Raw genomic sequence first — 13,386 nt, forward strand, 5'->3', positions numbered from 1 at the left:
CCCATAGACAAAAAACAAGTTTAGTAACATTTTCAAGTTATCGAACAAGCGTTATCTTTCGTTGAGTTCATTTTGACATTTCAGTTATCTTATACTGAAAACGATAGACGAGACGATAGTGACAAAGTTACGTGAAGCAAGTTATTGACGATATCGTTAATGATTTTCGTTTTGAAAATTACGAAATGACTACCCTGGAAAGAAATTTAAGCGGTGGATAACTGCTCAGAACTTAACATTTACAATGGGAGTTACCAATAACAAAAATTAAAGCTCACTTAAATATTTAACTGGGTTTTAAATATTTTGCCATGCTAATAAACATTTTAAAATTAGGTTAAGGGCTAAAGTCTAAGATAAGAGATAAATCCTATATCTTTCAACCTACTCGTATATATTGTATTTAAGCATTTTTGTTTTTTGTTTCTCACTTGTAAAATAATAACTTTGTTCAAAGTTTTTCAAAAGAGGACTTTATAATTTCAATAATATCAGACATAAGTTATAGTTACATCGTCGGCGGCAAAAAATAAAAACGGTAACAGTAACAATAAACACCACAAAATAGTTGGTACGTTTGGTAAGAAGCAATTTGTCGCAAATTTTCACAACTTCCCAAAGACAAAAAACAAGTTTAATAACATTTTCAAGTTATCGAACAAGCGTTATCTTTCGTTGAGTTAATTATGTCACTTCAGTTATCTTATAGTGAAAACGATAGACGAGACGATAGTGACAAAGTTATGTGAAGAAAATTATTGACAATATCGTTAATGGTAATTGTTTTGAAAATTACGTAATGTCTCCCCTGGAAAGAAATTTAAGCGGTGGATAACTGCTCTGAATTTTACATTTGAACCAGACTGTAAATGGTTTGAAATTGTGTGCCCTTGATATTTTATTTATCGTTGATCAGATCAGTTTTTTTTTTCTTGGAAATATATTGACCTTTCGCAAAAAGTGGTTTAAATTTTGAACTTAAACAATCTCATCAACGTCAAGTCCAATTCAACTCAACTTTTCAACTCCGCATATGGACGTAAACGATACATTTTTAACTGTTATACATGAAATGCCGGTTTCTTGTGCAAAATTCCTTGGTTTTACGCGGCAAGAGGCAGAGGGATGAAAGAGTTCTTCTTCTATCTCCGTACAATATTTTTGTATGCAGTGACGCTCAATCGAAGAAGCGTTCACTTCACTTGACTTTACTGAAACGTTTGGTATTTGCTTGGTTGATTTAATTGGTTTGGTCATCATTCTGTTATTAAAATTTCCTCAATAACCTTACAAAATTAGTTTGTTATTTGCAAACAAAACGAAGTAAATGGAGCGTTACACGATAGAACAACGTGTCTTCATTATTAACGAATATTTCAAAAATAGTGAAGGCTTGGCGGCTGCAGTTCGAAAATTTCGTACAAAATATGGTCCGAATAGTGTTTTAACTTCGTCAACTGTGAAGAGATTAATTGAAAAATTCATGGAGACTGGATCTGTTGGAGACGCCAAATACACTGGTCGTCCAAAAACAAGCCGTTCAAATGTGAATGTCGAAGCAGTGCGTGAGAGTGTTGCTGACAATCCAGGAACCTCAATTCGAAATTCGACGTCGTGGACAAGAATTGCAAATTTCAAGAACCTCTGCAGCGTATACTCACCAAAGATCTGTGTCTTCATGCTAACAAAATTCCGAATCCGGAATCCGATTACGAAGATGAAGTAAGTGATGATTCGGGTGACGAGGCAAAAAATGCTTCGGTAGCTGTGGATGTCCTTATACCGCACGATGAATTGGATCCACCAACAAAGTTGCCAGAGGATTTACTTTAAACATTCGAAAAAGATGCTGGTCAATTGATGATTGCTGGTATGGTGACATGGGATGCAACTGGTAAAAGGGACCGCAAGAATGTTGAAAAGAACCGTCCCAATCTTTTCTCTTTTCATCGATTTACAAGTGCAAAGGTAATTTTTAAGATTTCTATATATTTATTCTTATGTAGAATCTTTACGTTTAAACTTAATTGGTCCATCTTTTAACTAGAAGACAATTTAATTTTCTAAATGTATGTTTATAATAAAAACAATTGTTAATTCTTCAATTTGTTTACCTAAGCTTCATGAAACAAACAATTGTTTATTGACAAAAATCGAATAAACAACAATTGCGTTTGTATACATATATACTAACCTACCAATGTTTTTTTTATATATTGCCGCTTAACTTTTGGTTCCTACCTCTGCTGTACTAGTTTTGTATAAATTGCTGGCATGCAAAAAAGTAACTTTAATTCCCTTTTGTAATGATTCGGTTTTTTTATCATCTACTTTAAGGGTTGCACGAATCGAGAAAAATATTGTTGGCTTTAAATATGGGGCATTCTATCGTTTAGGGTGTTACATTCATATATTTAAACCTTTAGATACCTATTTTGACTAATTAGGGATGGTAATAGTTAGGTACTCTTCTTTCCTTTAAAATTTTACATTCTTATTACGGAAACTCGAGCAAATTGAAGTTCTCTTTCTCCTTAAGAAATTTGCATGAAACATAAAAAGACAATTAAATGTCTTGTAATATTGTTAAGTGGCCATTCAATAGAATGTTGAAAGAATCTCATTTTTGTTGCATGTTCACACAAATACATTTGAGTAATAATTCGTCTTAATTCAAAATTAGGCGGCTCTTTTGGTAGAAAATTTATTATCAGAGGTTTTCTATCCCCGCTCCTCTGAAACCTGGTAGTCAATAAAATTCTAACTGGTCTGGAAGATTAGGGATTCAATTGCTAAATCAGTTTCAGGGAAGCATTTTACCTTAAAAAAAACTTACAAATCGTTTTCAATAAACTAATATGGTTTCGGTGTCAACCCACAAATAACCTATTTAGTTCTATTTTCCAAGAAACATAAAATCCTTTACTTACCTTTAAATGGTATTAAATTAAAGTTTTCAGACAAATAGAAATATCTGGGTACTAAATAAATAAATTAGGTAGCTCAACAGCCCGTTGAGAACTAAAGCCTAGTGACTTTTCTGTGTGCGCGTAATGTTGTCACAAATGGAGGGGACCTACAAATTAAGCCGAATCCGAACGGCTAATTTTAGAAAGCACTTTTTATGACATGCATTACTCTTGGAGGATTTGTCAATTTCTTGCAAGACGCGCAACCTATGATAAAAAGTTTGGTGGCACGGGTAAGAACTGAACCCAAGGCTTCTGACATTACAGCCCTACCATCATTTAACTGGTGCCTATTTGGGTACTAATTTAAATTAAATTGGGAACGTAACATACAAGAAAATGTCAAAAAGCTATTGTATTTCTCTTCTTCAAAAAATCCGTAATAAATGTGGCTTGTAACCATGGCCGATTGTACAGAACGGTTTGGTGGTTGGGGGGACTGCTTTAGGCAAAGCCCTACGTTCAGGTTTGTATAAGCGGATTACTTCGAATGACCCCATCTGTGGCACTGGACAACTTACTCTATTTGAAATCTCAAGATACACTATATCAAAAAATTGTTCGTACAGGTGATTCTTCAAAATAATAGCTAAGGTATTTAAAGAAAAACAGGGGTGGAATCGGCTAAGGTGATTTTTGATTGTCACCTTTATTTCATAAAAAGTTATCAAACTAATTTTTGCGTCTGTGTAAGGTGATCACCAAATTTTGTTTAGAATTTGGTATCACTTTAAAAGAAATTCACTGACGTTTGTTACAATTTCAGTGGTTGTATTCAAAATCCGATCTGAAGCTATCATGTTGATGTTCTGCCTGCACAATAGTCAGCATTTAACTTTTCTCGTTGAGCACTCTGTCTCCATACAAAGCTGTCGTGAGCACCCCCGCCATATTTTGCATTTACTGCCAGAATTTTTCTGTTCTCGTTGCAGATCTAGATTGTAATAAACATTCGATAAGGCAACAAAAATAATTAATGAATCAAAAATGTCTTCCTTTTCTATTGAAATACATATGCTCATTTTCCGAAGGGCTAAGAATTAAAATATGACTCCCATCAATGCAACAAAATCCTACCTCCAGGAATTTGATATTTTTCGTAGAACATTTTTGTTGCTTCTGAAGCCGATTGATTAAATTTGATTGTTAGTAGGCACAATTTTCTCTCCTAGCACATATGCGTACTTACTTATTTTATTGCGGAGGTTAATCCTCAAGAGCCGGACATTTCTATTATGATTAATATTTTTATTTTCAGCATTTTCAGAAGGTAGAATCAAAGGCACAAACACATTTATATTGTCTTGAAATTTCAGCAACTAAAAATAAAAATCAATTTCCAATGAAAGTGACAACTAAAGAGCTGTCACCAGAAAAAGTCACCAAATCGTGATTGTCACCGGTGACTATCACCTTACACAGACACAGACCGAATTTGTTGATTGTGACTGTCACCTATCATAAATCACCTTACCCAATTCCATCCCAGATTTTAAAACGTTTTTTTTTCAATTTTATTATTGTTTGTTATATGTATGAGGATTAAAAACAAAATAAATAAATAAAGGAAGAAAAAAAATGCAACAACTTAGGAAAAGTAGGAAATCAAGGGTCAACAAATTGCAAGTACAGTGATAAAAAACTTAATTATTAATACTCGTATATATGTAAGTTTTAGTAGCGAGTGTGATAACCTTTCGCTTTTATAAGCGATAATAGTTTTGAAGTGACTTCCGGCGAAATTTTGTTCCATTCTTCCAATATACCGGTTTTAGTTGGTTTTTATTATTTATTTTTGATTCTCGGACCTTTCTCTCGAAATAACCCCAAAGATAATCAATGGGGTTAAGGTCTGGGGATTGGGGAGGATAAGGCAATTGCGATTTAATATTATAGAGAATCCACTCCATTACTATCCTTGATGAATTTTTAGGTTCCTTGTCTTGCACAAGTAAAAAGTTGTCTTTAAGGCCAATTTTTAAAGCTCTGGCTTTCAAATTTTCTTTTAGAATGTTTTAATATTTCTTTTTACTCCATGTTTCACCGTTGATTGCAAATTCTTCCATCTAATGCTGTGTTTGGTTTCAAACAAATCACAAATTTGCGATCGATATTAAACTTTCTCTCGTCAAAGTATAACACATTCTTCCAAAAATCATCTGGTTTCGAAACGTAGCTATGCATTCGCATAGTTCAAGAGTTTTGAAACGTTTGCTTTTGAAATATAGGTTTTTTTCGTACCGTGCGACCATTATATCCCTTTGAATGCAGAAAGTTCCGAACATTTGAGTGTTAGCGATATTCCATCATTTGCTTGAATGTCAGCAGCTATTTTAGGAGCACTTAACTTGGGATCAGCCTTTACCATTCATTCAATTTTTTGTTCCATATGAACGTCTAGAATTTTTTTCTACCTCTTCCTGAGGCCACTTCAAAGCATTTATTTTTCAAATTATTTTTTAATACATATTGAATTGTAGACCGTGCTCTACCAATAGTTGACGATATCTCAGCATATTTTTTTCCGTCGTTTCTTAGTTTAAAAATCAGTTTTCTTACTTCAAGAGGTACTATTTTATGAGAAGCCTTCATTTTCAAAATAAACCTCTCAAAATTTAAAAAAAAAAAAACAATTGAAAAGATTAATACACCACGGCATACTGAGCCTAGGTCTCTCAATATCATTACAGTACACAATTTTCATTTCAAAAAGAACCGCTACTTCCATTTTGCTAGAGAATAGAACAGTGTATGAACATTTGATTGATGTACGAGCAATTTTTTTACATTCCTGGCAAAATTCTATAACGGTAAAAAAAACCATGAGGCAAAGCTCGAACATTTTGTTGCAGTTTTGTTGCATTTCCTATTATACATTATAATTTTATCAAATAAAGTCAATAAGCTCAGATTTGTGCTAGGATGTTCATAGTGTAAGGGAAACGTGCAATTTTTTGATGTAGTGTATATTCTGCAAACAATTAGCTGCAAGCTCTGCTATTCCCCTCAAAGCTTTTTTGCACACATACCATTTAGATCTTTCTATCAGAGTAAGGCATTCCTTGACGACGAGTTAATCGAATTTTATACAGATGGATCAACAACTAATGAAGAAGGTGGGGCCTCTACCCTGAACGGCTAAAACTAAGCTTCGTTTTACTAGGCTGTTCTTTTGGTGATAAAAGAAGTCTTGCCTTGGCTGAAGAAAAAGTGATATTCTGACTTTCACAGATAGTCAAGCTACTATTAAATTTCTGAGCTCTGTCTCCAAACACTATAAAGCATCTTGCATATGAGCTACGAACTGCGAACTGTGAATGTTCGCATATTTTGACTTTTCTTTCACATGAGTTTTATTTTTATTCGTATGCAGCGACGAATTGTCAATTTATAATAACCTCTTTCAACAAACAAAACAAGAGGGATAGAATTTTGAGGTTAAGTTGAACGCGAACAATTTATTCGTTGCACGGTGGATGGTATGTGGAAAGCGAATAGAGTTTCACAGTTCGTAGCAACCACACTGTCTTGTTTTAGAGAACAAAATGCAAATTTTATTATCATAAAATAAGTATCAATGGTTTCTTATAATTTAAATGTGTTTTTGTTTGAAATTGGCTTTTTGAAATGTGTAAAATCACGTTTGCTCGTCCATTCGTTCATTCGTTGTTGGCTCTCATGTGCAAGGCCCTTAACAGTCCAAAACCATCGATCGTCTCTAATGGACACGACACAATATTGACCATTGCTGGGTGCGGGTCATAGACACATCCCGGAAAATTATATAGCAGATGAACTAACAACAAATAGTGCAACATTCTACTCCCGCTACCAAGTTTGCTAAATCTGGTATATCAATCGTTAGATGTAAGCCCTTGCTAAAGTAAGAAGAGATAAAGCAAACAAACATAAGGAGTAATTATAAAAGCACCTGTTAGGCTATGAAGGATACCGTACACTGCAGAATAGAAAAGTACGTCACGCGATTTATTCTGAAATAACTTGGAAAAGCTGTATGTTAGAACAAAAGGAGGAAACAATTTGTCACCTCCTCTCTGTCTGTACCTGCCCTGCTTTAACTCAAAAACTTAAGACCTATCTTGGAGAATTCTTTTATAATAATATAATAATCTCAAACACATTAACATCATCATTGTTTTACGTTTCGTAAGGAACTCTCGTTGGTTTTATTGAGCTTAGGAGGAAGCCTTAAGATTCATGTGGCATCCACCCAATAATTCATCTGCGCACAACATTTCTTACTCTACTTTGAGTTAAATTAAAAAATTTCGGTTTTATATACATATACATATACAGAAATTGGAAACAAGGCAAAAATTATTTATAATGGTGTCCCGTTGAAGTCACAGTAATGGTCACTATATATGAAATAAATAGGCCCCAAAATAAAGGAACTTTTAAACCAGTCAGTAATAGGAAATATTATCGTGGTTGGTAAAAATAAACTTAAGAGTAAAATAAACTTTTTAATTCGATTTCGCAAATTAGAAGGTAAAAGAACGTTTAAAATCTTAGTCAAAACCAACAATTTTGATTATGGTCACAGAATTGTAAACAATAGTCTTAAGATACAGGCCTATTCTGCTATTCAAATTTTACTTGAATTTTCACTAATCATTATTCTGTTATTCATTCGAAGTGAATCTGTGTATGTCGGTAACGTCGGTAATACTACGCGGTATTCTTCTATTCACGTGAGAGCATTCATTATTATACAATTCAGATCCGCATATAAAATGCAGCGGATTTTTCATTTGATGTCTGATTTGTTAATTTTTAAAAGCAAAATGTAAGTGAAAACTAATTTATTGCAAAATTTAGAATATTTTTTTTATAAATAAAAGAATATAAACATTTTTAGGGGAAGGAAGACACTTTTTAACATTTCTCCGAAGGTCTCTGTTTGAGGATTCTCTTATTCCTCGGCTTACAATTCGAAGAAAAAATCCAATACTTAATGTTTGTATGAATCAAAACAATTTATCCAACATTCCCAAGATTTTTACATGAACAGCTGTTTATTTGAATGTCAAATTGGTTTGGGATAATGTAGTTCACCCGGTGGATAGCAGAATGCAAAGGCAGTGTGAAAGAGAATCGAATATACGATCCAATGAATAGCAGAAAAGGGCTGATAATATGTCAAAGAAAAAGATTATTCGTTTACAATATAAAAGTTTACTATAACTTCGTTTATTTAATCAATCGAAATTTTAAAAATCTTGAAATCAATTACAGCAATTTGTACTTTTTTGGTCAACAATAAGATCAACTCGAATCATGTGGTATTTATGTAGGGCCCTAAGTCAAGACATGCTCATACTAATATTTTCTTAGATCCCGTTTCTGGGCACTAGGCAAAAAAGGTTCCATAATATAGTATTGCCCAGCCCATTCTCCGTTCAATGTGACTTCGTTCAAATTTGCAATTTCCACCAAATTATCGGTAGCGATAATATTGAGCCTTGTTTGAAGTACTAGAATCCAGAAAATGTGTCATTTTGCTAAGGTATTGCTTTTAACATCCAATGTTGAAAGTAAAAGTAGACTTTTCTTTTTACCCTCTAAGACCATTGAATTTATAAGAAAAGAATACAATTGAAATGAAATGATATTAAATTAGAGGTGTTTATATTATTCGCAATCAATCTTTCTGTAAGAAGCAAAATTATAAATACGTACAAAATAATTTGATGTTATGTTTTCAGTATCGCTTTTGTGTTAGTGGCTGTTCATCAGCTCACAGTATTTTGATAAATATGGATAAAAAAGCATTGACCTTTGGCCGCAACCCTAATGGACAGTTAGGTTTACCAGATGATAAGCTTTGTGAGAAGCCAAAAATTGTCCCAGCACTGCAACACTTAAATGTCATTCAAGCAGCATGTGGAAGACATCATTCTTTGTTTCTTACAGACACTGGAACTGTCTATGCTTGTGGTGAAAATAAAATGGGACAATGTGGTGTCGGTAACAATCAGCCAACCATAAATACTCCAACAAGAATAAACTATCAATTATTCGTGTTGCTTGTTGTGCCGAATTTTCCGTTATCCTCGATATCAAGGGAAATTTACATACTTTGCCAGAGTTCGGTCAGCTTGGTCACAATACTGACGCTAAATACTTTGTTAATGCAAACAAATTATCATTCCATTATAAAACGTCGCCCAAAAAAGTCGTTCTCTACATTGAAAAATCCAAGGAAGGTCATGTAACTCCTGTCGATAATGTTCAGATTGTTGATTTTGCCTGTGGAAACAATCATACTGTAAATATGATCAAATAATTTTTTGTTCAGAAAAAATACTTATTTTGTATATTTTAATATATTTAAGGTTGCTGTTGATTCAAAAAGACGTGTTTACAGTTGGGGCTTCGGAGGCTTTGGAAGACTGGGACATGCTGAACAGAAAGATGAGATGGTGCCCAGGTAATTAAAAACAATATTTTATGCTGCTGTTCTTGAGTCAACTTTGCGTCAGTTAATTGTTTAAGTTTCGATTGTACCTTCTCAGAAATGTATTATTGACATTTTATGAACCTACATTTCATTACATTTTTATTTATTCAAATACAGACTTATCAAATATTTCGACACACAAGGGCGTGGTGTACGAAGTGTTCACTGTGGGTCCACTTTTAGTTTAGCCGTTAATGATATCGGTGTCCTATTCTTATTTGGACAAAACAAAAAGACTGGCGAGGCAAATATGTACCCAAAACCAGTACAGGATCTTTCAGGTAAGTTGACTATGACATACATTTTAACTTGATTGTTTTTTAAATTCTGTATTTCTTCATTAAAAATAGGATGGCATATAACAAGCATCGGCTGCGCAAATACATCAATTATAATTTCAGCAGATGACACACTCATTGCTTGGGGTGCCTCTCCCACATACGGCGAGCTCGGAATTGGCGAGTTCCAGAAATCTTCCACTGTTCCTAAGGAAGTTCCTAAGATGGACGGCATGAAAATTCCCCAATGCACAATGGGCTTCTCTCATTCCTTAATATTGGTGAACACAGATGATGAGAACACTAAAAATAAGTACGAAAAAATGCCCGAATACACTATCGAAGAATAATCCATTAGATGTAGGAAAAACATTTGTCTTATAACAACTTCTCGAAAAAAAAGAAAAACAAACTATTCTTACTCAATTATTACAGAAATAATAGGCGTGTACCATCAACTGAGCGCTCAGTGAGTGCTCAATAGTCAATGTCAGATTGACGGAGTCAGAATCGTTTTATGGGACAAGAATCTCCGTAAAAACATAAGCTGTCAAAAACATATGTTGTCAATTGCAGTTTTTGATGTGAATTTATTATTTTTTTTCTATTCATAATTCTTTGTTACTTTTGGAAAAAACGATTAATATGGATAACAAACAAGAACAATTTTTGCGTCAAATTTTAAGTAGTTCATCAGATAAAATAAGAAATAAAAAAAGGAATGAGAAACATGAAAAGATTTTGATGGAACTCCTAATAAGCGAGGATAGTGAGGATGCTGATAGTAGTAAGTACATACCTAGCTAACAAAATATAAAAGTTTTCTTAAAAATTATTTAAATTAAGCGCTACACCAGACAAATGACAAATGAACAGCTGTTTTTTCTCAAGCAAATTGAGAAATGAATCCATGAATTTTTTGTTTTAGAAATCTCCGCAAAAAATCTCAGTGCTCAGCTGAGATTTTTTGTCTCAGTTAAAAAATAGTTGAGCGCTCGGAGCGCTCAGTTGATGGTACACGCCTAAAGCAATGAGCCCGACAAAACGGCGGACACAATTTACGATTTTGCCTTTTTTCTCAATTTTCATTTATTAAAACCCTTTAAAACTGAAAAATTGGAATAACAAATTACTTGCCATCTCTAACAACATTACCTGCACACAGGAATGGCTGTGAGTTGTAAGTCATTAGGACTTAGTTCTCAACAGACTGTTGTGCTACCTTTTTTTTTTGATAACTTGCTAAAAATTTATAAGAAGGATAGATGCGAAACCAATTATTCGCTAACGGGAGGATTAACCTGGGGAGTCATTCCGTAAAACGATTATCGTCAAACGATAGCGCTTTGACGATAGCCTCACTTCACGTAAGACGAAAATCTTCAAAGGGATATCGCCAAAACGATGTCATTTATTTCCATATACTAATTAAGAAAATTTAAATCAAAATGTTTCGGTTTAATTGAGTTTTGTTACAAAGTGAAAATTAAAACTCAGACAAAAAAAAAATACTACATTACATTACATTTCACACTACTCTGCACATAAATGTACAGAGTAGAGAACACAGCACCTTGAGCAACTATACTATGTAAGGCGATAACAACACAAGACATTAATACAAGACAGAAGGACAGAAGAGAAAGAACAACAGAAAGAAAGAACACATGACAACAGCACGCGGTAGGTTTCGAGACGGTCCCCCATCTTTCTACTAACCACGCTCACTGATGCTTGATTTCGGTGATCGATGGGAACCGAAGCTTTATCAGTGACTAGGCCGTTGCCGGTAAAAAAAAAAAAAAAAAAAAAAAAAAAATGAATAGGTACGGTTGTGGAAACAAATAATTTCAAACATATCAGACATAAGTTATAGTTACATCGTCGGCGGCAAAAAATAAAAACGGTAACAGTAACAATAAACACTACAACATAGTTGGTACGTTTGGTAAGAAGCAATTTGTCGATAATTTTCACAACTTCCCATAGACAAAAAACAAGTTTAATAACATTTTCAAGTTATCGGACAAGCGTTATCTTTCGTTGAGTCCATTTTGACATTTCAGTTATCTTATACTGAAAACGATAGACGAGACGATAGTGACAAAGTTACATGAAGCAAATTATTGACGATATCGTTAATGATAATCGTTTTGAAAATAATGGAATGACTCCCCTGCAAAGAAATTTATGGCTGAAACACAAACACACTTCAGCTTCGTCTGCGTTACATCAGGCCTGTTTCGAGGTTGCTTTGTATGACACTTCCAAACACGATTGCCACATTGGTCATCTGTGACCAAATTTGGTCATTATTTTTTCAATTGGTCAAATGGTCATTTTCTATACCACTTGGTCATATTTTTCGGAAACGAAAAAAGATGTTCGAAAACGCTCTTGGTTAAACAGAAACTACGGTTAAACTCATTTAAGCAACTTTGTGTAGATATAAACTTTATTAAAAATATGAACTCTTGCTCTTAATTGGATTTAGGAAACAGAGAAAACAATTTACTCATTACATAAGCCGTAAAAAGTTTCAAAATACCTTGCTACTTTTAATACAATTATTGTAAAAACAAACTCTTAATATTTGTTTTAATGTATATAGAATTTTTAAACTAACTGCTACTAGTTATTTTAATTAAACCTTAGCAATAATAATTTAATAAATGTATCTAAAATAACTCCAAAAAGTTTTTGGTCGGTTTTGGAAATTTCAATATCATCTTTAATTGATTGAAATACAATCAACGATAAAATTGATATAATGCGAATTTTTGGGGAAAATTATGTTTTTGCATTTACATTTTTTAAGCTTATAAACTTTGATCTCATCTTAAAACACTTTATTTTTATGTTTCGTTATCTTTATTTGTGTTAATCTAATTTGATTAAGTTTGTTAGGGATTTTGTAAGTTTATTTGTATGTTATTAAAAAGAAATCATCTGCATAATGTGGAAAATATGTTAAGGAAAATGTTAAGAATTCATCAATCTGTGTCTACAATTTTTTTTTTCAAATTTGGACACAAACTTTTTTTCAGGTTGGCAACCGTGCTTCCAATATGACATTTCTAAAATGGCACTTCTGTCATTAGCAGCTGTTATTTTTTCTCATAATGAAAAATTTGAGTTTTGAAATCGAAAAAATTAAATTTATATCGGAAGAAGCTTACACAGCCTATAATTACCAATGGGAATCCCTCGAAAAGCAAATGTATTTTGTTTATTGACTTTTTAACAGCAGTTGAGCTGTCAGACAAAGAAAATGTGAGGTCGAAGCTTCATTGTGATAGCATGCATTGAATTCCTATGGCTGAACTCGATAACGTCATGCAAAAAACATGAAACGTGTTTGTGTTTCAGCCATTAAGCTGTGGATAACTGCTCAGAACATTACATTTACAACGTGAACCAGACTCTAATTTTTTTTTGAAATTTTGTGCCTTTATTATTTTTACCGTTGATCACATCAGTTTTTATTTTCTTGCAAATATAGTTGCCTTTCGCAAAAAGTAGTTTAAATTTTCAACTAAAACAATCTCATCAACGTCAAGTCCAATTCAACTCAACTTTTCAACTCAGCATATGAACGTAAACGATACATTTTTAACTGTTATACATGAAAAGCCGGTTTCTTGTGCAAAATTCC

General features: G+C 33.2%; 1 pseudogene; it reads left to right on the forward strand.

The window, feature by feature from the left end:
* Positions 1-1,611: 1,611 nt before the first annotated feature.
* On the forward strand, positions 1,612-10,139 carry LOC129949923 (protein RCC2-like; annotated as a pseudogene).
* Positions 10,140-13,386: the final 3,247 nt, after the last annotated feature.

The sequence above is a fragment of the Eupeodes corollae genome, chromosome 3 (genome assembly GCF_945859685.1).
Source record: "Eupeodes corollae chromosome 3, idEupCoro1.1, whole genome shotgun sequence".
Taxonomy (NCBI): Eukaryota; Metazoa; Arthropoda; class Insecta; order Diptera; family Syrphidae; genus Eupeodes; species Eupeodes corollae.